The sequence below is a fragment of the Oryx dammah genome, unplaced genomic scaffold (genome assembly GCF_014754425.2).
Source record: "Oryx dammah isolate SB20612 unplaced genomic scaffold, SCBI_Odam_1.1 HiC_scaffold_3, whole genome shotgun sequence".
Lineage (NCBI taxonomy): Eukaryota > Metazoa > Chordata > Mammalia > Artiodactyla > Bovidae > Oryx > Oryx dammah.
In genome coordinates, this window is record NW_024070187.1 from 2,499,096 (window position 1) to 2,525,183 (window position 26,088).

Consider the following 26,088-nt stretch of genomic DNA (forward strand, 5'->3'; position numbering starts at 1 on the left):
TGAATCTTACAATAAGGAGTTCATGATCTGAGTCACAGTCAGCTCCCAGTCTTGTTTTTGCTGACTGTATAGAGCTTGTCCATCTTTGGCTGCAAAGAATATAATCAATCTGATTTTGATATTGACCATCTGCTGATGTCCACATGTAGAGTCTTCTGTTGTGTTGTTGGAAGAAGGTGTTTGTGATGACCAGTACATTCTCTTGACAAAACTCTGTTAGCCTTTGCCCTGCTTTATTTTCTAATCCAAGGCAAGTTTGCTTGTTACTCCAGGTATCTCTTGACTTCCTACTTTTGCATTCCAGTCCAATATAATGAAAAGGACCTCTATTTTGGGTGTTAGCTCTAAAAAGTCTTGTAGTTCTTCATAGGACCTTTCAACTTCAGCTTCTTCAGCATTACTGGTTGGTGCGTAGACTTGGAATACTGTGATATTGAATGGCTTGCCTTGGAAATGAACAGAGATCATTCTATTGTCTAAGATTGCACCCAAAAACTGCATTTCAGGCTCTTTTGTTGACTATGAGGGCCACTGACTTTCTTCTAAGTGTTTCTTGCCCACAGTATTAGATATAATGGTCATCTGAATTAAATTCGCCCCTTCCCATCCATTTAAGTTCACCGATTCCTAAAATGTTGACGTTCACTCTTGCCATCTCCTGTTTGACCACTTTCAATTTACCTTGATTCATGGACCTAACATTCCAGGTTCCTATGCAGTATTGTTCTTTACATCATTAGACTGCTTCCATCACTAGTCACACCCACAACTGGGTGTTGTTTTTGCTTTGGCCCTGTCTCTTCAGTTCTTCCTGGAGTTATTTCTCCTTCGTCTTTCAGTGTCCTGTCTTTCTCCCTTTTCAAACTGTTCATGGAGTTCTCAAGGCAAGAATACTGAAGTAGTTTGCCATTTCTTTCTCCGGCGGACCACATTTTGTCAGAACTTTCCACCATGATCCGTCCATCTTGGGTGCCCTATATGGCATGGCTTATAGTTTTGTTGAGTTAGACAAGGCTGTGGTCCATGTGATTAGTTTGATTAGTTTTCTGTGATTGTGGTTTTCATTCTGTCCCCTTCTGTGGGAAGAGGCTTATGTAAGCTTCCTGATGGGAAAGACTGACTGGGGGAAACTGGGTCTTATTCTGATGGGCAGGGCCATGCTCAGTAAATATTTAGTCCAATTTTCTGTTGGTGGGTGGAACTGTGTTCCTTCCCTGTTGTTTAACCTGAGACCATACTATGGTGGAGGTAATTAAGATAATGGCAACCTCCTTCTAAAGGTCCCGTACATGCACTGCTGCAGTCAGTTGCGCAGACCCTGCAGCAGGCCACTGCTGACCCATGCCTCCACCAGAGACCCCTGGACACTCACATGCAAGTTTGGATGAGTCTTTTGTGGGGCAACTGCTCTTTTCTCCTAGGTCCTGGCGTGCACAGTGTTTTGTATGTGCCCTAAGAGTCTGTTTCCCCAGCCCTGTGTAAGTTCTGGCAGCTCTCTTGTAGGGTTAATGGTGACCTCTTCCAAAAGGGCTTATGCCATACCCAGGTCTGCTGCACCCAGAGCCCCTGCCCCTGTGCAGGCCACTGCTGACTTGTACCTCTGCAGGAGAAACTCAAAGGCAGGTCTGGCTTAATCTCTGTGGGGTCTCCTGGTCACACACTTTTTTGAGCCCTATGAGCATCTCTGGTGGGTACAGGATTTGATTCTAAATACAATTTCACCCCTCCTACAGTGTTGCTGGGGCTTCTCCTTTTTCCTTAAACATGGGGTGTCCTTTTTGGTGGGATCCAACATTCTCCTGTAGATGGCTGTTCAGCAGCAAGTTGTAATTTTGGAGTTCTTTCAGGAGAAGATGAGTACATGTCCTTCTAATCTGTCATCTTGGCTCTGCCAAGATGGCAATAGTAAGTGTATAATTTTCAAAAATCACTTTAAATGTTCATGGCCTATATTTTCCACTCAAAAGACACAGATGGATGAATGAATAAAAAATCTAAGACCTAACTATATTCTGCCCAGAAGAGACTCACTTCAACTTTAAGGACACACATAGACATAAAATAAAAAGATGGATAAAGATATGCTTACACAATTTGAAACCAAAGAGAGGAAGGATACATATATTTACATCAGACAAAATAGACTCCAAGCCAAAAACTATAAAAAGAGACAGTAAAGGTTGTTATTTAATGAAAAAAGTCCACTTCATCCAGAGGATATAACAACTGTACATATTTATGCATCCAGCATTAAACCACCTGAATGTTTTAAGCAAATAATGTCAGTAATGAAGAGAGAAATACATAACAAAACACTAATAATAGGGGACTTAAGTATCTCACTTTCAACAATGGATAAATCATCCAGGCAGAAAATCAATAAGAAAACATTAGATGTAAAGTACATGTTAGAGTAGATGGACCAAACTCATATACATGGAACATTCTCCATGTTTGTTAAGACAAAACAAATCTTAAAAAATTTAAGAAGATTAAGATCATATCAAGCATCTTTTCTAACCACACTAATATGAAACTGGAAGTCAATAACAAGAGGAAAACAGGAAAATTCATAGTCATTCAGATATGTCTGACTCTTTGAGACCCCCATGGACTGCTGCCTGTCAGGTTCCTCTGTCCATGGAATTCTTCAGGCGAGAAACTGTAGTATGTAGTCACTCCCTTTATCAGGGGATCCTCCTGACCCAGGGTTCAAATCTAAGTCTTCTGCATTACAGGTGGATTCTTTACCATGTAAGCCACTAGGAAAGCCCAAATAATATGCTACTGACAACAACTGGGTTAAAGAAGAAAATAAATGAGGGATTAAAAAAAATGTCTTGAGACAAATGAGAATGAAAACACGACATATTCAGTCTTGTGGGATGTAACAAAAGCAGTTCCAAGAAAGAAGTTGATGGCAATAAACACCTACATGAAGAATAAAGAATGGTCTCAAGTAACCAACTTAATTTGATACCTCAAGGCACTAGAAAATTAACAAAATAAGCCCAAAGTTAACAAAAGAGGGACATTAAAAAGAAATAAATCAGAAAAAATGATCACAAGAAATAATCAGAAAAAAAGGAAATAAAGGTTAGAAAAACAATAGAAAATACCACCAGAAGTGAGTTGGTTATTTGAAATGTTAATAAAATTAACACTTAGCTAGATTAAGAAAAAAGAGAGAAGACTCAAATAAATAAAATCAGTAATTAAACATGAGACATTGCAAGTTGATAACACAGAAATCCTAAGAATCATAAAAACTACTATGAACAAGTATACACTAACAAATTGGATAGCCTGGAAGAAATGAAAGAAAAAAATTCTAAAAAATATACCTCCTACAGACTAAATCATAAAGAAACTGAAAATCTGAAATATGCCAATTCCTAGTAAGGAGGTTGAATCAGTAATCAGAAGCATCCCAACAAAGAAAAGCCCAGAACCAAATGGCTTCAGTGATGAATTCTACCAAACATTCAAAGTTGCATTGGTGTCAATTCTCCTCACCTCTTTAAAAATATATAGATAAGGGAACAGTACCAAACTCATTTTATGAGGTGAGCTTTACCATGATAGCAAAATCAAAGAAACTACAAGAAAAGAAAATTGCAAGCTGATATCCCTGATGAACATTGATGAAAAAATTCTCAATGAAACACTAGCAAAGTGAATTAAACAGCATATTGAAAAGATCATCCAGTATGACTTATCACCAGCAAGCATGGTTCATCATATGTAAGTCATTAAATATAACACAATACAGTAACAAAATGAAGAATAAGTATCTTATAATTGTCAATAATTCAGAAAGGAGCACTTCACAAAATTTAACTTCCTTTCAAGATGAAAGCTCTCAGCAAGTTGGGTATAGATGGAATGTAAATTGACATAATGAAGCTATCTGTGATAAGCACAGCATTAGTATAAAACTCAGTAAGAAACGAAGTGCCAGTCTATGTTCGATACAGGATACAGGATGCTTGGGGCTGATGCATGGGGATGATCCAGAGAGATGATATGGGGTGAGAGGTGGGAGGGGGATTCAGGATTGGGAGCTTGTATACATCTGTGGTGGATTCATGTCAATGTATGGCAAAACCAATACAGTATTGTAAAGTAAAATAAAGTAAAAATATAATTAAAAAAAAAAACAAAACTCAGTGGTGGAAAGAAAAAAGCTTTTAAGTCCAGGAACAAGATAAGTATACCAACTTTTTCCATTTCTTATTCAGCATTTTACTGGAACTCCTAGTCAGAGCAATTAGATAAGAAGAAGTGAAGACATCAAAATTATAAAAGAAGTAACATTGTCTCTGGTTACAGAAGACAAAATATTACATATGAAAAACCCTAGAAATTGCACCAAAAAAACTGGTAAAACTAATAAACCAATGTTTAACATTGCAGATTCAAAATCAACATAAATAATCATTTGTGTTTCTATACACTAGCAACAAACTATTGGGAAGAGAAATTAAGAAAATAATCACATTTACAGTAGCTTCAAAAACATTAAATGCTTAGGAATAAATTTAACCAAGATAGTGAAAGATCTGAACACTGAACATTATGAAGCACTGATACACACACACACACACAAAGAAGATGCAGACAGATGGAAAGATACTTTCTGTTCATAGGGACTTTTAGGCTTCCTGGATCTGGATGTCTATTTCCTTTCTTATATTTGGGAGGATTTTGGTCATGAATAACATTTCATGCAAAGATGGGCTCAATAAAGGACAGAAATGGTATGGACCTAACAGAAGCAGAAGATATTAAGAAGAGGTGGCAAGAATACACAGAAGAACTGTACAAAAAAGATCTTCAAGACCGAGATAATCATGCTGATGTGATCACTCATCTAGAGCCAGACATCCTGGAATGTGAAGTCAAGTGGGCCTTAGAAAGCATCACTATGAACAAAGCTAGTGGAGGTGATGGAATTCCAATTGAGCTCTTTCAAATCCTGAAAGATGATGCTGTGAAAGTGCTGCACTCAATATGACAGCAAATTTGGAAAACTCAGCAGTGGCCATAGGACTGGAAAAGGTCAGTTTTCCTTCCAATCCCAAAGAAAAGCAATGCCAAAGAATGCTCAAACTACCACACAATTGCACTCATCTCACATGCTAGTAAACTAATGCTCAAAATTCTCCAAGCCAGGCTTCAGCAATACGTGAACCGTGAACTCCTTGACGTTCAAGCTGGTTTTAGAAAAGGCAAAGGAACCAGAGATCAAATTGCCAACATCCACTGGATCATGGAAAAAGCAAGAGAGTTCCAGAAAAATATATATTTCTGCTTTATTGACTATGCCAAAGCCTCTGACTGTGTGGATAACAATAAACTGTGGAAAATTCCGAACGAGATGGGAATACCAGACCATCTGACCTGCCTCTTGAGAAATCTGTATGGAGGTCAGGAAGCAACAGTTAGAACTGGACATGGAACAACAGACTGGTTCCAAACAGGAAAGGGAGTACATCAAGGCTGTATATTGTCACCCTGCTTATTTAACTTATATGCAGAGTACATCATGAGAAACGCTGGGCTGGAAGAAACACAAACTGGAATCAAGATTGCCGGGAGAAATATCAATCACCTCAGATATGCAGGTGACACCACCCTTATGGCAGAAAATGAAGAGGAGCTAAAAAGTGTCTTGATGAAAGTGAAAGAGGAGAGCGAAAAAGTTGGCCTAAAGCTCAATATTCAGAAAACGAAGATCATGGCATCTGGTCCCATCACTTCATGGAAAATAGATGGGGAAACAGTGGAAACAGTGTCAGACTTTATTTTTGGGGGCTCCAAAATCACTGCAGATGGTGACTGCAGCCATGAAATTAAAAGACGCTTACTCCTTGGAAGAAAAGTTATGACCAATCGAAACAGTATATTCAAAAGCAGAGACATTACTTTGCCGACTAAGGTCCATCTAGTCAAGGCTATGGTTTTTCCTGTGGTCATGTATGGATGTGAGAGTTGGACTGTGAAGAAGGCTGAGGGCCAAAGAATTGATGCGTTTGAACTGTGGTGTTGGAGAAGAGTCTTGAGAGTCCCTTGGACTGCAAGGAGATCCAACCAGTCCACTCTGAAGGAGATCAACCCTGGGATTTCTTTGGAGGGAATGATGCTAAAGCTGAAGCTCCAGTACTTTGGCCACCTGATGCGAAGAGTTGACTCATTGGAAAAGACTCTGATGTTGGGAGGGATTGGGGGCAGGAGGAGAAAGGGACGACAGAGGATGAGATGGCTGGATCGCATCACAGACTCGATGGACGTGAGTCTGGGTGAACTCCAGGAGATACTGATGGACAGGGAGGCCTGGCATGCTGTGATTCATGGGGTCACAAAGAGTCAGACACGACTAGCGACTTAACTGAACTGAATCTTTTAGTCCTCTCTCCTTTTTTTCTGAATTTCTGAGACTCCCATTGTGTATATTGTTTTGCTTATGGTATCTCTTGAGATCCTTACAACCTCTCTTTTTCATTCATTTATTGTTATAGTTCTTCTTCCCTGGACTGGGTTATTTCAAGTGGCCCATCTTTAAATTTTCTTGTTCTTTCTTCTGCTTGATTTGATCTGTATTGAATCCTTCTAGTGAATTTTTCATTTCAGATATTATACTCTTCAGATCTAAGATTCCTATTATGTTGTTTTTACATTTTCTATCTCTTTGTCAAAATTCTCTGTTGTTCACATGTTCTCTCCTAAGTTTGTTGGAGAGCTTTATAGTGGTTGTTTTGAATTTTTGTCTCGTGATTCATATACCACTGTTCCATTACGGTTGGTTACTGGTGCTTTATCTTGTTCCATTTTGGGGACTATATTTTCCCATTTCTTCACTTTCCTTAACTCTGTGTTGGCATCTGTGTATTAGAAAAAGCTGACATCTTTACCAGTCTTCATGATCTGGTCCCACACAGGCTAAGAACATCACCAATCAAGCTGGCAAGAGATTCAGGATGCCTCTCGAACTTTCTCTCTGTATGTGTCTTCTTTGGATTTGTATATGTAAATTTCCAATTAAAGGCCTTTGATGGCTTACTTATTTTTATTTCCAAGACTTTGTACTCTCTTGATTCCTCTTGTGTTTGTCTGATATTCTGTGAGTCCTTTGAAGCAGCGGCACTCTTCAAACTTTTTTTTTTGTTCTCACGTACCCCCCCCCCCAGGCATCTAGGATGTACTGGGTCCCATTCTTGTTCTGAGGTGGCAAAGACAGGCCGGAGTGTTGGGTGGATGGTCACTTGGAGAGTCTAAATATCGGGTGCACAGTTCTGTCTTCTCTTCTCTTCCTCCACAAGAAGCCAGGGGCTTGCAGTCTTGCAGGGGTAGATGACTGCATGGTAGTCTGAACCAATATTACCCTCAGTGACCCCCAGGGCATCTAGAGTGTGCTGTGTTCTATCAGCAAGGCAAGCAGAGCAGAACCCAATGCCTGGGCAGCCCCTGGAACAGATGGAGTATTGAACACTCGGTCCAAATCTTCCCTTCCTCAAGGAGAAGCTGGGGTCTGGAGCTTTTCAGCAACTCGCTTTGTGCTGAGCCAGTTAGAGGGACTACTGGGGAATGCTTGCCTGCTGGTCCAAACTGCCATCTTTACTTTCAGTGCCTTTCAGCATTTAGAGTATAGTGAGTCCTGGCAATGCTGTAAGACAAGCATGGCAGAAGCCAGTCCCTTGGGCAGCCCTTGAAAGAGAATTTTTGATATGTGGTCTGACCTCCCAAGGGTGAAAGTGAGATTTGGCGTGGATCACTTGCTCACTCTGCTGTGAGCTGTGGGGAGGAGCTAAGGTGACTGCTTACACACCAGTCCAAATCACCATCTTTGTTCTCAATATCTTGTTCTCCCAGCCTGAGAGCTCCCAAGAGCTGCTGTCAGTCCTCAGATTCAAGTATGACAGAAGCCAGTTCCTTTGGCAGTCCCCTGAGAAATCCAAATTTTATGTGTTGTCTAGTCCCTTCTTTCCCTCCCCAGAGAGAAGCTGGGAGCAGGGGTTTCCTCCCAATCTTATGGCTCTGTGCCAAGGTGAGGGACTATGGTGAGAGGGTGTCTCAGATTTTCCTAAGAGCTCTGATGTGGGCTGATTTCACACTCATGTATGCTACAGGAGCCTCTCAACTGCCCTCCAGATTCCTCACACAGGTAACAAGTATGTTTATTGATTTTGAAACAGTGTTATGTGTTGGGATTTGGAGATGGAGAGGGTATTTCAGGGCTTTCTATTTTGCCATTTTGCTGATGTAATATCCTCCCCAAAATTAATTTCAACAATCTTCCATTAGTGGGCATTTTGATCATTTGAATTTTAAAATTGTATATCTCATTATTAGTGTTATGTATATTCCAGATTGTTTATTTACTAAAACTTCTTGGAATAAATTTTCAGGATTAAAATATATAAACATCTCTAAAGTATTTGAAGTGTATTTTCAAATTCCACTCCTGAAAGACTGCATGGATTTATAGACCTTTGAGAATTGCTCAAGAGTTAGCAAGCAATATTTAAACTATCACTTACCACCTTTTAGGAATTCCTAGAGTTAGACACAGGAAAGACTCCAACATGTGGGAGAAAAGGCAATTTAATTGGAGGGAAGGTGGGCAGTGAGCTAAGCCTTAGATTAATAGGAGATAGGAGCTTGATGGGCTACAGTTCATGGGGTCACAAAGAGTCAGACATCACTGAGTAACTAACACTTTCAGTTCTCTTTTCAGTAGGACATGTAGTCAGTCTTCCGATTGCAGAGAACACAGGCCATGCATACCACTTATGTTCTTGGATTATTGTGAAAATCATTTTCTCCTAACATTCCTACCCTATAACATCATAAAAATGAAAATGCATCATCCTGGAAGCAAGGACATGAGCACTGACTCTTTTTTTTTTTTTCTAATTGAAAGGCAATTGTTCTACAGAATTCTGTTGTTTTCTGTCAAACATCAGCAAGAATCGGCCATAGGTATACCCATGTCCCCTCCTTCCTGAACCTCCCTCCCATTTCCCTCTCCATCCCACCCTTTTAGATTGTTACAGAGCCCCTGTTTGAGTTCCTTGAATCATACAGCAAATTTCCATTGGCTATCTATTTTACATATGGTAATGTAAATTAAAAGACGCTTACTCCTTGGAAGAAAAATTATGACCAAACTAGAGAGCATATTGAAAAGCAGAGATGTTACTTTGCCAACAAAGGTCCGTCTAGTCAAGGCTATGGTTTTTCCAGTGGTCATGTATGGATGTGAGAGTTGGATTGTGAAGAAAGCTGAGCAACAAAGAATTGCTGCTTTCGAACTGTGGTGTTGGAGAAGACTCTTGAGAGTCCCTTGGACTGCAAGGAGATCCAACCAGTCCATTCTGAAGGAGATCAGCCCTGGGTGTTCTTTGGAAGGAATGATGCTAAAGCTGAAACTCCAGTACTTTGACCACCTCATGCGAAGACTTGACTCATTGGAAAAGAGTCTGATGCTGGGAGGGATTGGAGGCAGGAGGAAAAGGGGATGACAGAGGATGAGATGGCTGGGTGGCATCACCGACTTGATGCACATGAGTCTGAGTGAACTCCGGGAGTTGGTGATGGACAGGGAGGCCTGGTGTGCTGCGATTCATGGGGTCGCAAAGAGTCGGACACGACTGAGCAACTGAACTGAACTGAATGTAAATCTCCATGTTACTCTCTCTATACATCTCACCATCTCCCTTCTCCCCTCCTGCCATGTCCATAGGTCTATTCTCTATGTCTGTTTTTCCACTGCTGCCCTGCAAATAAATTCATCAGTACCATCTTTCTAGATCCCATATATATGCATTAGTATACGATATTTATATTTCTCTTTCTGACTTACTTCATTCTGTATAATAAGCTCTAGGTTCATCCACCTCATTAGAACTGACTCAAATGCATTCCTTTTTATGGCTATAAGCACTCACTCTTAAAGTTTACTCTTTATAAGCCAAACTATGAGAGTTCTCTTTTCTGATGTATTCCGTCAGTACTGAAACTGTTCAGATAAGATGATGATTAAGAGTCCATTTGGTTTCTTGTCAAAAGTAATTTGCTGTTGGAATTCAGTGGAGATTCTGCTACAACAGAATCCTTTCCTTGGTATGGGGAAAACTTGACAATTATCAATTATCAACTTGGGGTGATTTATACAGAGAGCTGCCAGAGAACCGGTGCCTGTCAGCTTTGCAATAATACAGCTATAACAAGTCCAAAGTACCTCTTCCATCTACCTGGAATTTTATTTATTCTGCTTTTTCTTTCTCTTGGACCAGGATGAAATTGCATGTTAAAGAGAAAAAGACAATGTTAATGGGAATAATATACAATGCTGAGAAATATTTCTGATCTTAAATTAATAGCTCCTTTTAGTCTTTCTAATTTTTTGATTCATGTTTGGTGCAGAAGTGTGTAAACAGTTTTGGCTCCAGCCTTGATCTGAAAATTGCAGAAGAAAAGTAAAGAAAAAAACAAGTATTAATTCATGATTGACAGGAAAATTCATGCATGTCTGGTTCACAACACCACAAATGAAGAACAGGAGAGGAATGAAGAGAGAAGCAATGAAGAGAGGAATGAAGCAAATAAAGAGAGGAGAATGGATGCCTATTGTATGTGAGGATGTTTCCGCATAGCCAACTTACGTGAGCTCCTATTTTCGTTAATAGAGAGATGATGTGTGTACACTGAGATTGCACTAGCATCATTCAATCTATAACTTCTTTCTAGGTCATATCTATAGTTTTATAAGTTCTCAGACTGTGACTATTTATATCCAGCTTGATGCATTTCAACAGTTACTCAATTTTTAAAGAAAAAGATAGCTTATGCTAACCTAGTAGCTACTTGTACTCTTCTGAAACTAATAAACTGAACTTGCCACTGCACATAGTGTCTTAGGAAACATTTCTAGCACCTTTCTTCAGGACCTGGCATTTTTCACTTTTCACCAGGACAATATGACCACTTAAGAATTGGCTAACAATAACAAAATCTGCCAGGTGCTGCCTTTGCTCTATTATGTTTTAGAATACATCCCTTCCCTCCAACCAGGTTGCTAGGGTGATATATGACCTCTCTCTTTAAAAGTTTCCTTCAAGCTGGAAAGCCAAATAAGTGAACTAAAGCCAGCCAGAGTGTTTTTAGGAGAGTGAAAGCACAAAAATATCTTGAGATAAAAGGTGCAAGAGAAAGAAGAAAACTCTAAGATGGTAGAGCTGATGCTCTCTTTTCCCAAATACACAAAACATGTACACTGAACAAGAGGCCTTGGGATAAGCAACTGATTCAATTATGTTCTCTCAAACTTTTGAACTAGCTCTGAATTTTCAGCCATTGTGTATTTAGCTGAAACATTAGGTATGTTGCTCATTTGTGTGTATGCACTTTCAAAACCCTACGCATGATGCCTTGAAAGAAAACAATAAATAACATAATAAAGGTGATGTGATATTCTCTCTGAAACATTAAAATGAAGCTCATTGCCACGAAAATCAACTGATAACAATAATAAAAGAACTGAGGAATTTATTTTTATTAATGAAAACTGCATAATCTCCAAGTCAAGTTTTTATTCTAATAAAAAGAATTCAATACTTTTCTTAGAGAAAAAACCATCTATTAAAATGATTTTGTTTATTAAAAACAAACAAAAATATGACAATGTCCAAATAAACATGAAAATGCAGATTTTTAGTCAAAAATTTCCACTTTGACATCTGTATTTGGAAATTAATTGGAGAGAAAAGTTCATGATTCTAGAGGAACACAACATTAAGAGTATTCCTTTTAAAAAGACAAATAAGTAAATTATGTATTTATTTGTTTCTTTGTTTCACTTTTTAATGAGAACCATTAAGAACCTCTAGCATCTCTGTCCTCATGTAAAGACCCGCCATCATGCTTTGGTGACATCATGCTTTTGTAGTCCTGATTGATAATCCCTGGTGTACTGGTCTTCTCAATGTTTCTGCCCTTCTCTTTAAAGACTTCTCAGGCCTGAATTGATCACTGTAGCAGCAAATTGTGAACAACAACTAGAGTTACAGAGGGACAACTTATATATATTCTCTACTCTAACAGATGAATAGAGAAAGCTCAAGGTCTCTGGAATTAACCAAAAATTCTAATAAAGGGTGAGGAATCCAGTCATCATAGAATTTTAGCAAAGCAGATGAACAAGCTAAAGGATATGAAATAACCACAGTAGAGGTATTCCCTAGTTTTACACTCCTAACCATGCCACTATTTCTCTTTTAAATAAGGTTTATTGCTAATAGCAGAAAGCGTTGTATTGTTGTTGAATTTTATTAAAAAAAATATTTATTTATTTGGCTGCACTGGGTCTTTACTGAAGCATGCAGGATCTAGATTCCTGACCAGGGGTCAAACCAAGGCCCCCTGCACTGAGAGCAAAAGCCACTGAACCAAAATGAAGTCGCCTTGTTGTTGAATTTTAAACCAAATGTAAGCTTGGAGTCCATCAGGCTTTTCTCAGTGAGGTGCAAAGAGGCGTAGTCCAGAAATCCAGGGATAAGAAAAAGAAAAACTCACACTCAAGGAATTTAGAGTGCTAAGGGCAATACATTTATAACCAGCAATACTTTTCTAGGCTCATTTGTTTCATACATAATGTGGTCTGGAGACTTTAACCTCTCAATGAGGTTAACCATCCAATGTTCATCTCAACCCACCTACCTGTGCAGTTTTCTGTCTCTCATTCTGCTTCTCCCTCTGAGGTCACCTTAGCCCATTATGATCCCTTAGCTCTCTTTGTTGTACATTCTCATTACACACAAAAAACAGGCAATCATAGAACATTACTTGAGGCAGAGATTAGGGCGCATGATATGAGTTAACAAAGACAGTCTCTCAAAATTAAATTGATATATAATTTGCTCTTAGTCATCAGAAGTTGTTATTTTAGGGAATACAATAAAATACTTTGGTAATATTTTGCTGTGATATGAATTTGGATATTACAGAACTGTCATTTGGTGCACATTCTTACCCCACATTCACACTCAAATGCACATAGGCTGGTGCATGGAGGTGCTTGGAAGTGACTGCCTTGTGCTTATCTGGAGTGGGACTTTCTGAGTTCAAGATGAGATCATTTGGGGTCACTACAGGTTTTACTGTCTTTATTTTACACATTTATGATAAGATGATCTAACTGAAATTTTTTTTTTTTTTTTTTTTACCATTTCACTAACATGACGTACATTTTAAGAAATTGAAATTTGTGGACTCCATTTACACTGATATGGTGGGATTCACCTTTCATTGGTTATGTAATCAACACCCATTAGTTGTAGAGAGTTAGAGTAGTACAAAAAGACAAAAGAAAGAGAGTAAAGACTTCATCCCAAATCTTACGACCTAGATACAGACAACTGGGATAAATGTTGACTGAACACTGCCCCACACTTCTCTCAAGTCAATACTTGGAAATTTATATTTCAAGTAACAAAAAGGCTTTTAAAGAGCATCCTTATACAGAAAAAGATATCTGCTATAGACATATCTTAGTGAATCTTACCTGGACCACAAGATAATAAATTTCCATCACAGACTGTCATGTAATAACAGCTATCCTCTCCATGGGCATCAAATAAAACCAAAGCAATGGGATCTGATTTTACAGTTTGGTACCCAGCTCATCTCAAAGAACCTTTTATGTTGTTAGTGTCAGATTCCAGAAAAGAGGAGCTTTCCTGCATTAACAAGGCATAGGCCACAAATGAGAATAGCAGTCAAGATGCTCACAGACAAGAATCAGCAAATCAGCTGAAAAGTAGCCCTTACGACATGAAGCTTGATCTGGGCTCTTTTGATCTGGGTGTTGTACTTTTTCCAGCAAGTTCTCCCTGCCCGTGGGATGGGGCTGGGTAGGGTGAGATGGTCACAGATTATTCACCACCTGCCTGTAATCCTTATGAAATTTAATTACTCTGATAGAGCAGGTGAAGATCTGAACTGAACTGACTTTTTTTAGTAAAAATCTGGTATCCTCTTTTCCTAAATGAGACAACTGACTTGATCTTCACCTGCTCTATCAGTTCAGTTCAGTCGCTCAGTCGTGTCCGACTCTTTGCGACCCCATGAATCGCAGCACACCAGGCCTCCCTGTCCATCACCATCTCCCGGAGTTCACTCAGACTCATGACCATCAAGTCAGTGATGCCATCCAGCCATCTCATCCTCTGTCATCCCCTTCTCCTCCTGCCCCCAATCCCTCTCAACATCAAAGTCTTGAGAGCCCCTTGGACTGCAAGGAGATCCAACCAGTCCATTCTGCAGGAGATCAGCCCTGGGATTTCTTCGGAAGGAATGATGCTAAAGCTGAAACTCCAGTACTTTGGCCACCTCATGTGAAGAGTTGACTCATTGGAAAAGACTGATGCTGGGAGGGATTGGGGGCAGGAGGAGAAGGGGGCGACAGAGGATGAGATGGCTGGATGGCATCACCAACTCGATGGAGGTGAGTCTGAGTGAACTCCAGGAGTTGGTGATGGACAGGGAGGCCTGGCGTGCTGCGATTCATGGGGTCACAAAGAGTCAGACACGACTGAGCGACTGAACAGAACTGATAGAGCAGGTGAAGATCAAGTCAGTTGTCTCATTTAGGAAAAGAGGATACCAGATTTTTATTAAAAAAAAAAAAGTCAATATCAGTTCAGTTCAGTTCAGTAGCTCAGTTGTGTCCGACTCTTTGCGACCCCATGAATCGCAGCACACCAGGCCTCCCTGTCCATCACCATCTCCCATCTCGTGAGTTCACTCAAACTCACATCCATCAAATCAGTGATGCCATTCAGCCATTTCATCCTCTGCCCCTTCTCTTCCTGCCCCCAATCCCTCACAGCATCAGAGTCCTTTCCAATGAGTCAACTCTTCACATGAGGTGGCCAAAGTACTGGAGTTTCAGCTTTAGCATCATTCCCTCCAAAGAAATCCCAGGGTTGATCTCCTTCAGAATTGACTGGTTGGATCTCCTTGCAGTCCAAGGTACTCTCAAGAGTCTTCTCCAACACCACAGTTCAAAAGCATCAATTCTTTGGTGCTCAGTTTTCTTCACAGTCTAGCTCTCACATCCATACATAGGCTGCAACAAAAAGAGAACAGAGGCCTGAAGACATAAAGATGGTAAGCAGGCACAGGAAAAGATGCTCAACATTGCTAATTATTAGAGAAATGTAAATCAAATCTACAAGGAGCTGATGGACATCTAGGTTGCTCCCATGTCCTAGCTATTGCAAGCAGTGCTGCACTGAACATTGGGCACGTGTGTCTCTTTCAGTTTTGGTTTCCTCAGTGTGCATGCCCAGCAGTTTTGGTTCTATTTCCAGTTTTTTAAGGAATCTGCACACTGTTCTCCATAGTGGCTACCAGTTTGCATTCCCACCAGCTGTGCAAGAGGGTTCCCTTTTCTTCACACCCCCTCCAGCATTTACTCTTGTTTGTATACTTTTTGATGGTGGCCATTTTGACCGGCATGAGATGATACCTCATTGTGGTTTTGATTTGCATTTCTCTAATGAGTGATGTTGAGCATCTTTTCATGTGTTTATTAGTCATCTGTATGTGTTCTTTGGAGAAATGTCTGTTTAGTCCTTTGGCCCATATCTTGATTGAGTTGTTCATTTTTCTGGTATTGAGCTGCATGAGCTGCTTGTATACTTTAGAGATTAATTCTTCGTCAGTTGTTTCATTGCCTTTTCACCTTGCTTATAGTTTCCTTCACATTGCAAAAGCTCTTACGTTTGATTTGTTTATTTTTGTTTTTATTTCCATTACTCTGGGAGGAGGGTCATAGAGGATCTTGCTGTGATTTATGTCTGAGAATGTTCTGACTATGCTTTCCTCTAAGAGTTTTATAGTTTCTGGTCTTACATTTAGATCTTTAATTCATGTTGAGTTTATTTTTGTGTATAGTGTTAGAAAGTGTTCTAGTTTCATTCTTTTACAAATAGTTGGACCAGTTTTCCCAGCACCACTTGTTAAAGAGGTTGTCTTTTCTTCATTGTATATTTTTGTCACCTTTGTCAAAGATAAGGTGTTCATAGATCCATAGATTTATTGCTGGGCTTTCTATTTTGTTCCATGGATCTATATTTCTGTCTTTGTGCCAGTACCATACTGCCTTGATGACTGTGACTTTGTAGTATAGTCTGAAGTCAGGCAGGTTGATTCCTCCAGTTCCATTCTTCTTTCTCAAGATTGCTTTGGCTATTTGAGGTTTTTTTGTGTTTCCATACAAATTGTTAAATTATTTGCTCTAGTTCTGTGAAAAATATCATTGGTAGCTTGATAAGGATTGCATTGATTCTATAGATTGCTTTGGGTAATATATTCATTTTCACCAAATTGATTCTTCCAATCCCTGAACATGGTATATTTCTCCATCTATTTGTGCCATCTTTGATTTGTTTCATCAGTGCTTTATAGTTTTATATATATAGGTCTCTTGTTTCTTTAGGTAAATTTATTCCTAAGTATTTTATTCTTTTCATTGCAATGGTGAATGGGATTTTTTTTTAAATTTCTCTTTCTGATTTGTCATTGTTAGTGTATAGGAATGCAAGGGATTTCTGTGTGCTGATTTTATATCCTGAAACTTTGCTATATCATTGATTAGCTCTAGTAACTTTCTGCTGGTATCTTTAGGGTTTTCTATGTAGAGGATCATGTCATCTGCAAACAGTTAGAATTTCACTTCTTCTTTTCCAGTCTGGATTCCTTTTATTTTTATTTCTTTTTCTTCTCTGATTGCTGTGGATAGGACTTCCAAAACTATGTTGAATAGTAATGATGAGAGTGGACCCCCTTGTCTTGTTCCTGATTTTTGAAGAAATGCTTTCAACTTTTCACCATTGAGGGTAATGTTTGCTGTGGGTTTGTCATATATGGCTTTTATTATATTGAGGTATGTTCCTTCTATGCCTGCTTTCTGGAGAGTTTTTTTTTTTTAATCATAAATGGTGTTAGATGTTGTCAAAGGCTTTCTCTGCATCTATTGAGATAATCATATGGTTTTACTTCAATTTGCTAATATGGTGTATCACATTTATTGATTTGCAAATATTGAAGAATCCTTGCATCCCTGAAATAAAGCCCACTTCATCATGATGCATGATCTTTTTAATATGTTGTTGGATTCTTTTTGCTAGAATTTTGTTGAGGAATTTTCCATCTGTGTTCACCAGTGATTGGCCTGTAGTTTTCTTTTTTAGTGGAATCTTTGTCTGTTTTTGGTATTATGGTGATGGTGGCCTCATAGAATGAGTTTGTGAGTTTACCTTCCTCTGCAGTTTTCTGGAAGAGAAGCAACCTAGATGTCCATTGTCAGATGAATGGATAAGGAAGTTGTGGTACATATACACAATGGAATATTACTCAGCTATAAAAAACAACCCATTTGAGTCAATTCTAATGAGGTGGATGAAGCTAGAGCTTATTATACAGACTGAAGTAAGTCAGAAAGAGAAACAGCAACACAGTATATTAATGCATATATATGGAATTTAGAAAGACAGTAACAACTTTCCTATATGCAAGGTAGCAAAAGAAACACAGATGTAAAGAACAGACTTTCAGACTATGTGAGAGAAGGCAAGGGTGGGATGATTTGAGAGAGTAACATTGAAACATGCATATTACCATATGTAAAATAGATGATCAGTGTAAGTTCAATGCATGAAGCAGGGCACTCAAAGCCAGTGTTCTAGAACAACCTGGATGGATGCAGTGGGGAGGGCAGAGGGAGGGGATTCAGGATGGGAAGACACACGTGCACCTGTGGCTGATTCATGTCGATGTATGGCAAAACCCACCACATTATTGTACAGTAATTATCCTCCAATTAAAATAAATTAATTAATTAATAAAAAAGAAAGAGAGAGTGATATAATCCTACATTAAAGGGTGTGCGTCTGTTCCAGAATATTCTCAAGAGAGCACAGTGATGAACAAAAATCTGAGGACATAGAGCAAGTTGTTGAGAATTTGAGGAAAGTAATTTTATTCGCCTTGAATTATAATAGCTTAGTCTGAAAAGAAGCTATGAAATGTATTAAAATTTTTGCAAATTTGTTGAATTTTGAAGAATTTGGTCATGGGATAACTTAAGGAATAAAGAGGAGCTTGTGAATATTTTACTTTCAAATATATTCATGAAAGATTAGAATTTAGATTTCTCTCTGTTAACATAATAAATTAATCTTAACAAGGGATTTTAAAATGTTTTTGTGTATCCTCTGTAAAATCTATTCAAATAGTAGAGGCTCTGTATCTCATCAGAATATATTTTTTGTTCTGACTTTTGTTGTATTGACTTTTATTAATGTCCTTAGTTATTTTTAAAAAAAGCAAAAATAATGAACAAAGATTCACTTATGAAAGAGCTAAAACTCCTTATAATCATGTTACTATGTTTGTTGTATAGTCTCTCACTCTGAATATTTGGCTACCCCATGGACTGTAGCCCACAAGACTCCTACATCCACAGGATTCTCCAGGTGGGAACACTGGAGTGGGTTGCCATTTCCTTCTCCAGGGGATCTTCCCAACCAGGGATTGAGCCCATGTCTCCTGAAAGGCTCCTGCAAGATTCTTTATTGCTGAGCCACAAAGGAAGCCCAATATACTCTGCTTGATGTTATTCTAAAATATCTTATTGACACTTTGATTAAATAGCTAGCCAGGTACTAGTTCTCAGCATCCATAAAGTCTCCAAATCTCTTCTAATAACTCTTTTTACTTAGATCTTAAAATTAGAAAAATAAAATCAGTAGTCTTTTTTAAAACAAAAACAAAACTACAGTGAGGTATCACTTCACACCAATCAAACCATCTGATTAGTGGTCATTTAATGAAGGTCATTTAATGACCATCATTAAAAAGTTTACAAATAACAAATGCTGGAGAGGGTGTGGAAAAAAGGGAAATATCCTACACTATTGGTGGGAATGTAATTTGGTGAAGCCATTATGCAAAACAGTATAAAATTCCTCAAAAAACTGAAAATAGAGTTACTATGTGATACAGAAATCCCACTCCTGGGCATATACCCAGACAAAACTGTAATTCAAACGGATATATGCACTCCTATGTGCATAGCAGTGCTATTCACACCAGCTAAGACATGGAAAACCTAAATGTCCACCAACAGATGAATGAAGAAAGATGTGGTACATACATACAATGGAATGTTATTCAGCCATAAAAAAGAATGCCATTTGTAGCCACATAGATGGAACAAGAGACCATCATACTGACTGAAGTGAGTCAGAAAGAGAAAGACAAATATCATATGATATCACTTATATGAAGAATCTAAAATATGACACAAATGGACTAATCTATGAACAAGAAACAAACTCACAGGCATAGATTTTTGGTTGTCAACAGGGAGAGGGGTGGGGAAGGTATGGAGTGGGAGGTTGGGGTTAGCTGATGTAAGCTATTTTATATGGACTAAAAAAGCAAGAAGGTCCTACTGTATAGAATAGGGAACTACATTCAATAACCTGTGATAAACCACAGCAGAAAAGAATATAAAAAGAGAGTGTGTATATATATACACGGGCTTTCCAGGTAGCACTAGTGGTAAAGAATCTGCTTGCCAATGCAGGAAACATAAGAGACACAAGTTCCATCCCTTGGTTGGGAAGATCCCTGGAGGAGGGCACAGCAATCCACCCCAGTTTTCTTGCCTGGAGAATCCCATGGACAGAGGAGCCTGGCTGGCTAAAGTTCATAGAGTCACAAAGAGTCAGACATGACTGAAGCAACTTAGCATACATGCATGCATATATATATATATATATATATGTAAACACACACATATATATATAGTATGTATATATAATATAATATAACTGAATCACACTGCTCTACAGTAGAAACACAACACTGTAAGTTAACTACTTCAATAAAAACAAAATGAGGATAACATCTCATTAAGTTCTCACAATTATCAAGAGCCACAAACATTAAAATTCAATTTAATTTTAACACATTAAAATCCCTAGTTCATCTTAATTTTTTTTGATATTTGATTAATGCCATTATACTACAAGTACATAACATGACATATCTCCAGTGAGAATATTAGGTCATATTACCCAGATGTTTAGATAGGACTGGAAAAATATATCTTCCACCTCACTGTTCTTTTGTATGTCCTCTGGGTTACATTATTTCTTGTAATGGTCCATGCTTTCTCCTTCAGTCACTCTTAAGTAGGTCCTCTTCTAACTTACTGGAAAAGAAAGACTTTTTATTTTCACAGTATTAAAGAGGATGAAGTCTTCTGTGGTTCTTCCAGATAGTGAATCCAGCTGTTTCTTAGACAAACAATTCAATGTATCCTAGTGGGTAAAATTCATTCATGGGTGTTTACTCCTGTCTAGGAAAAGAAGGTTCTAGTTCATTAAATGAGAAATAAGAAAGCTTACTGGGGTCCAGATAATCTGATTACCAGCAGGGTTAAAGATGCCAAAGGGAAGAAAATCCAGGGCTCTCAAATTTCTGGACAGTTATTTTCATAGTCTTGCTGTATTTTGGCAAGGACACACATGCTGCCAGTTTAGAACAGCTTTTTGAAGAAAAATCCAAGAGGTATTTTTGTGATGAAAAACATATGAGACCTTGTTTCTATATAGGGACCTAAAACAACAACCAAAAAAAATTTTTTTTTTCTTTGAGAAGATACGTTTATCAGTAAGAAGTTAATCCTTAGGATTAAGGTGAGTGTACAGTGACTGTGGACAGTTTCAGGAATTACTGTGTCCTATCCAGTCCTCCATGCATCGTGCTCATTTGTTGAGTTCTGACCTTTAGAAGTTGGAAATTGCAGAGCCAGTTTTTGGTAGCAGTGGTAGTGGATGTTGTAGTGGGGGTAACTACAATAGTGTTATTATTTCCTGGCCCAGGCACCCTATCCAGAACTTTCCATACCATTGCATATTTAATCTTCATAATGCTTGACAGCAGCAGTAAGACAGTAGTTACCATAGATGACAGGCTTCTTAACATACAGAAACTGTGCTAAGTTTCTTATATATACAATCTTTAATTTTCATTATATAAGTGAAAAATTTCACATCTATGAGTATCATTTTCTAATTTACAGATGTGAAAACTTAGCTTTTAGAGGTGCAGACAATGAGTCACTTACCAGAAGTATGAATGTATTCTGTGTATTTAATATAGCTTGTCATTGGCACAGTTAAGATTTAAATGCTCATCCATGGGAGCACACAGCCTGAACTTGGTTTTTACCATCACATTACATGGCGTTATTCAAACATATTTTATTATTTCCTTTGTCATTACTAACAGATACTTTTTATGTGGGTCTTATTCATTGTAGCAAGCATAATACTAGATGCTTTGTTATGTTATCTTGATTACTGTTCACATTTACCTATATTACTGCTCTTATTCCTATGTAGTAAATGAAGATACTGAGGGTCGGAAAAATGGGTTCTTCGGGCCAAGGTTACACATCAGTTGAATGACTCTAGTGAGATATAGATCCAGGTCTGTGTCAGTCCAGAGCCTATGTTTTTTCCACTAAACTTGATTGATAAGCAATCCAGGTGAAAAAATAATGATAATTACATCTTTTTCAATGTATATTGCCATCTAGTCCTATAGCTAAATAACTGTGAAGTAAATCTCTAAGATTAATAAATCATATTAATGGTGAAGTCACTAAGCTGCACTGACATACAAAGGTAAAGAAAATACCAAATTATAATACTATCTTTTTAATCATGCCCTGATCAGAGGCCACTATCAACACTGAAGTCAGGCAGAGGAGATGACAGAGGATGAGATAGATGGATGGCATCACCGACTTGATGGACAGGAGTTCGAGCAAGCTCCAGGAGTTGGTGATGGACAGAGAAGCCTGGTGTGCTGTAGTCCATGGGGTCACAGAGAGTCAGACATGACTGATCGACTGAATTGAACTCTTATCTATAGTAATTGGAGTCAGAATACTGATTACTTTGGAGACAAAGACATGTGTTGCAACTAGGACCAAGTAAGTTTCTGGGTGCCAGAAAGTGACTTTCACTTAATCTGAGTGGTGATCTCATGGATGTGCTCTTTCTTTGAAAATGAGCTATACACCTATGACTTATATATGAACGCTAGATTTCAGCAACGAGTAAGTCAGTTTAAACAAATAAAACAAAAAGTTTGGTCTTTTAAGATGGAAAATCCTGTGGAGTGTTTGGCATACAGTAAACTAAGATAAGATATCAATACAACATATTAAGTAAGGAGATAGTATAACCAGGTAGAGAAAAAAGTTTTAATTGTAAGAAATATATATATATATATACATACATATAAATTACTTGAATATTATTTTAAATGAGACCTTTTTTTTTTAGTGTGACTGAGAAGAAAACTGAATAGTCTAAAACCAGAAAAAAATATGAAAGTTTGTAGATAACTAACTCCTCCAAATGCCCAAAATTCAACCCCTTCAAGAGTTCTGAGTTCAGATGGATACAAGGTTTTATACAACCTACAGGGAGCACATTATAGAAAATTATGAAAAGTATTACAGCTAGTTAATCAATCAATATATTAATAATATCATTTATATTATTATAAAATATTGTTGTGGTCTTTTAAATATGTTTTTAACACCTTTTTTTCCAAACATGGTATTTATTGAGACAAGACTAAAATGGAGCTAACATAACAAGCTTCACAAGTCTAAGAAGTGTTGGCAAATCATTTTCAATGATATTAGTACAACAGGTAATTCTTGCCTCATTCTAGGATGAAACCAGGAAGGGGCCGCAACCATAACTATACAGACTCTGAAGATTTTTCCTGAATATTGTGAAAGTGTAATTCTGGCACAGGGAGTTCCTACCTCCCAACTTTTTCTGTCTGTATCTCTGGACTTGCCATTCTGGGACCTTATTTAAAGACTAGGGTCAATGTGCCACACGGTGGCAAGAGGCTGCAGAGACAACATGGAGCCAAAACACTTGCTTTTGAGGTCATCCTTTTCACTGAGAAATACCTGAGCTCTGAACAATTTAATAAGTGAATTTTCTTCTTTTGAGGGGAGGGAGAATGAGAAAAAATTAGGCAGCAGGCTGTCACTCTTGGTAGTTACTTTACATACTCTCAGCTTGGAAGTGAAATTTTATTTCTAGCTACATTATAAGATAAATTATAGAGGTATATTGGATCCAGCCCATGCCATCTCATGAAACTCATTGATAAATCTGCAGGGAATTTGGACTTCACTGTTAAAAGCATCCTTTTTAAAAAACATAAGCTTATAATTAAATCACCTTATAAACAAAGTGATAAGTATTCCCCATTTCTCACCTTCTTACTACTTCAGTATTTTCTTTGCTCCGGAGGTTGTCAACACTTTTGCTGTTTGCATGATGTGAGTCCTGTATAACGATGTGCTCCTGCACACCTCACTGAAGCTCCACATTTCATGAGTCATGTGATAGATCGAAATCAACCACATTACATAATCATGAAAATTAGGGCACACTCCCACTCCTTTGCAGAATGTTAATTTTTCACTGTTTCCGAACACATCCTGAGAGACTCTAAGAGGTGTAAATACTCTGACCATAATTTATGACTCTCACATCATTGGTAATTGTCTTCTGGACAACCTGATATAGATATTATATATATCTGCTGTCCCAGCCTTATAATAATCTTACCAGCTTTCCATTCTAAAAAGTGTTTCAGTTTAGATGATAAATGACATGGTTACTTTTCTTAAAGTGCAAGCTTGCTCAGCCTCAGCACTTCTGAGATATTGAGCTGGATATTTCTTTGTCATGGAAGGCTATCTTGTGTGTTGTAGGATGTTTTAACACATCCTGGCCTCTATGCTAGATGCTTGTATTCCCCTTCCTCCACTGTGACAACCAAAAATGCATCCAGGAATTTTAAAATTACCCAATTCTGAGAACTATCATCACACAGTATAAGGGGAAAAGGCAATCCTATTTTTTTTTTTTTTAATTTTCTCTGATGCCTATAGGGAGAGAAATCCCCTTCTGTTTTTCCCCTTAGATTTTTTTTTTAATATGTCATTGTAAATTAATTCTCTGTCCCTTTGATTTGTAAGTCCCAAGAAGCTAAGAAAAAGCCTCTTGCAATTTTACAACCAGAAAAAGTATGGACATAAAAGAACCAGTAGATACTAAGAAGAGGTGGCAAGAATACACAGAACTGTACAAAAAAGGTCTTAGTGACCCAGATAACCACAATTGAGTAATCACTCACCTGCAGCCTCATATCCAGGAGTATGAAGTCAAGTGGGCCTTAGGAAGCATTACTATGAACAAAGGTAGTGGATGTCGTGGAATTCCAGCTGAGCTATTTCAAATCGTAAAAAATGATGCTCTTAAAGTGTTGCACTCAGTTCAGTTCAATCACTCAGTCATGTCTAACTCGTTGTGACACTGAGGACTGCAGCATGCCAGGCTTCACTGTCCATCACCAACTCCTGGAGCTGCCCAAACTTATGTCCATTGAGTCTGTGATACCACTAAACCATCTCATCCTCTGTGGTCCCTTTCTTCTCCTGCAGTCAATCTTTCCCAGAATCAGGGTCTTTTCTGAGTCAGTTGCCATCAGGTGGCCGAGATATTGGAGCTTTAGCTTCAACATCTGACAGAACATGGTCCACTGGAGAAGGGAATGGCAAGTGACTTCAGTATTCTTGCCTTGAGAACCCCATGAACAGTATGAAAAGGCAAAATGATAGGATACCGAAAGAGGAACTCCCCAGGTCATTAGGTGCCCAATATGCTACTGGAGATCAGTGGAGAAATAACTCCAGAAGAATGAAGGGATGGAGCCAAAGCAAAAACAATACCCAGTTGTGCATGTGACTGGTGATAGAAGCAAGATCCGATGCTGTAAAGAGCAATATTGCATAGGAACCTGGAATGTCAGGTCCATGAATCAAGGCAAATTGGAAGTGGTCAAACAAGAGATGGCAAGGGCGAACATCGACATTCTAGGAATCAGCGAACTAAAATGTACTGGAATGGGTGAATTTAACTCAGATGACCATTATATCTACTACTGTGGGCAGGAAACCCTCAGAAGAAATGGAGTAGCCATCCTGGTAAACAAAAGAGTCTGAAGTGCAGTACTTGGATGCAATCTCAAAAATGACAGAATGATCTCTGTTCATCTCGAAGGCAAACCATTCAATATCACAGTTGTCCAAGTCTATGCCCCAACCAGTAATGCTGAAGAAGCTGAAGTTGAATGGTTTTATGAAGACCTACAAGACCTTTTAGAACTAACACCCAAAAAAGATGTCCTTTTCATTCTAGGGGACTGGAATGCAAAAGTAGGAAGTCAAGAAACACCTGGAGTAACAGGCAAATTTGGCCTTGGAATGTGGAATGAAGCAGGGCAAAGACTAATAGAGTTTTGCCAAGAAAACGCACTGGTCATCGCAAACACCCTCTTCCAACAACACAAGAGAAGACTCTACACAGGGACATCACCAGATGGTCAACACCGAAATCAGATTGATTATATTCTTTGCAGCCAAAGATGGAGAAGCTCTATACAGTCAGCAAAAACAAGACCAGGAGCTGACTGTGGCTCAGATCATGAACTCCTTATTGCCAAATTCAGACTTAAATTGAAGAAAGTAGGGAAAACCACTAGACCATTCAGGTATGACCTAAATCAAATCCCTTATGATTATACAGTGGAAGCAAGAAATAGATTTAAGGGCCTAGATCTGATAGATAGAGTGCCTGATGAACTATGGAATGAAGTTCATGACATTGTACAGGAAACAGGGATCAAGACCATCCTCATGGAAAAGAAATGCAAAAAAGCAAAATGGCTGTCTGGGGAGGCCTTACAAATAGCTGTGAAAAGAAGAGAAGTGAAAAGCAAAGGAGAAAAGGAAAGATATAAGCATCTGAATGCAGAGTTCCAAAGAATACCAAGAAGAGATAAGAAAGCCTTCTTCAGCAATCAATGCAAAGAAATAGAGGCAAACAACAGAATGGGAAAGAC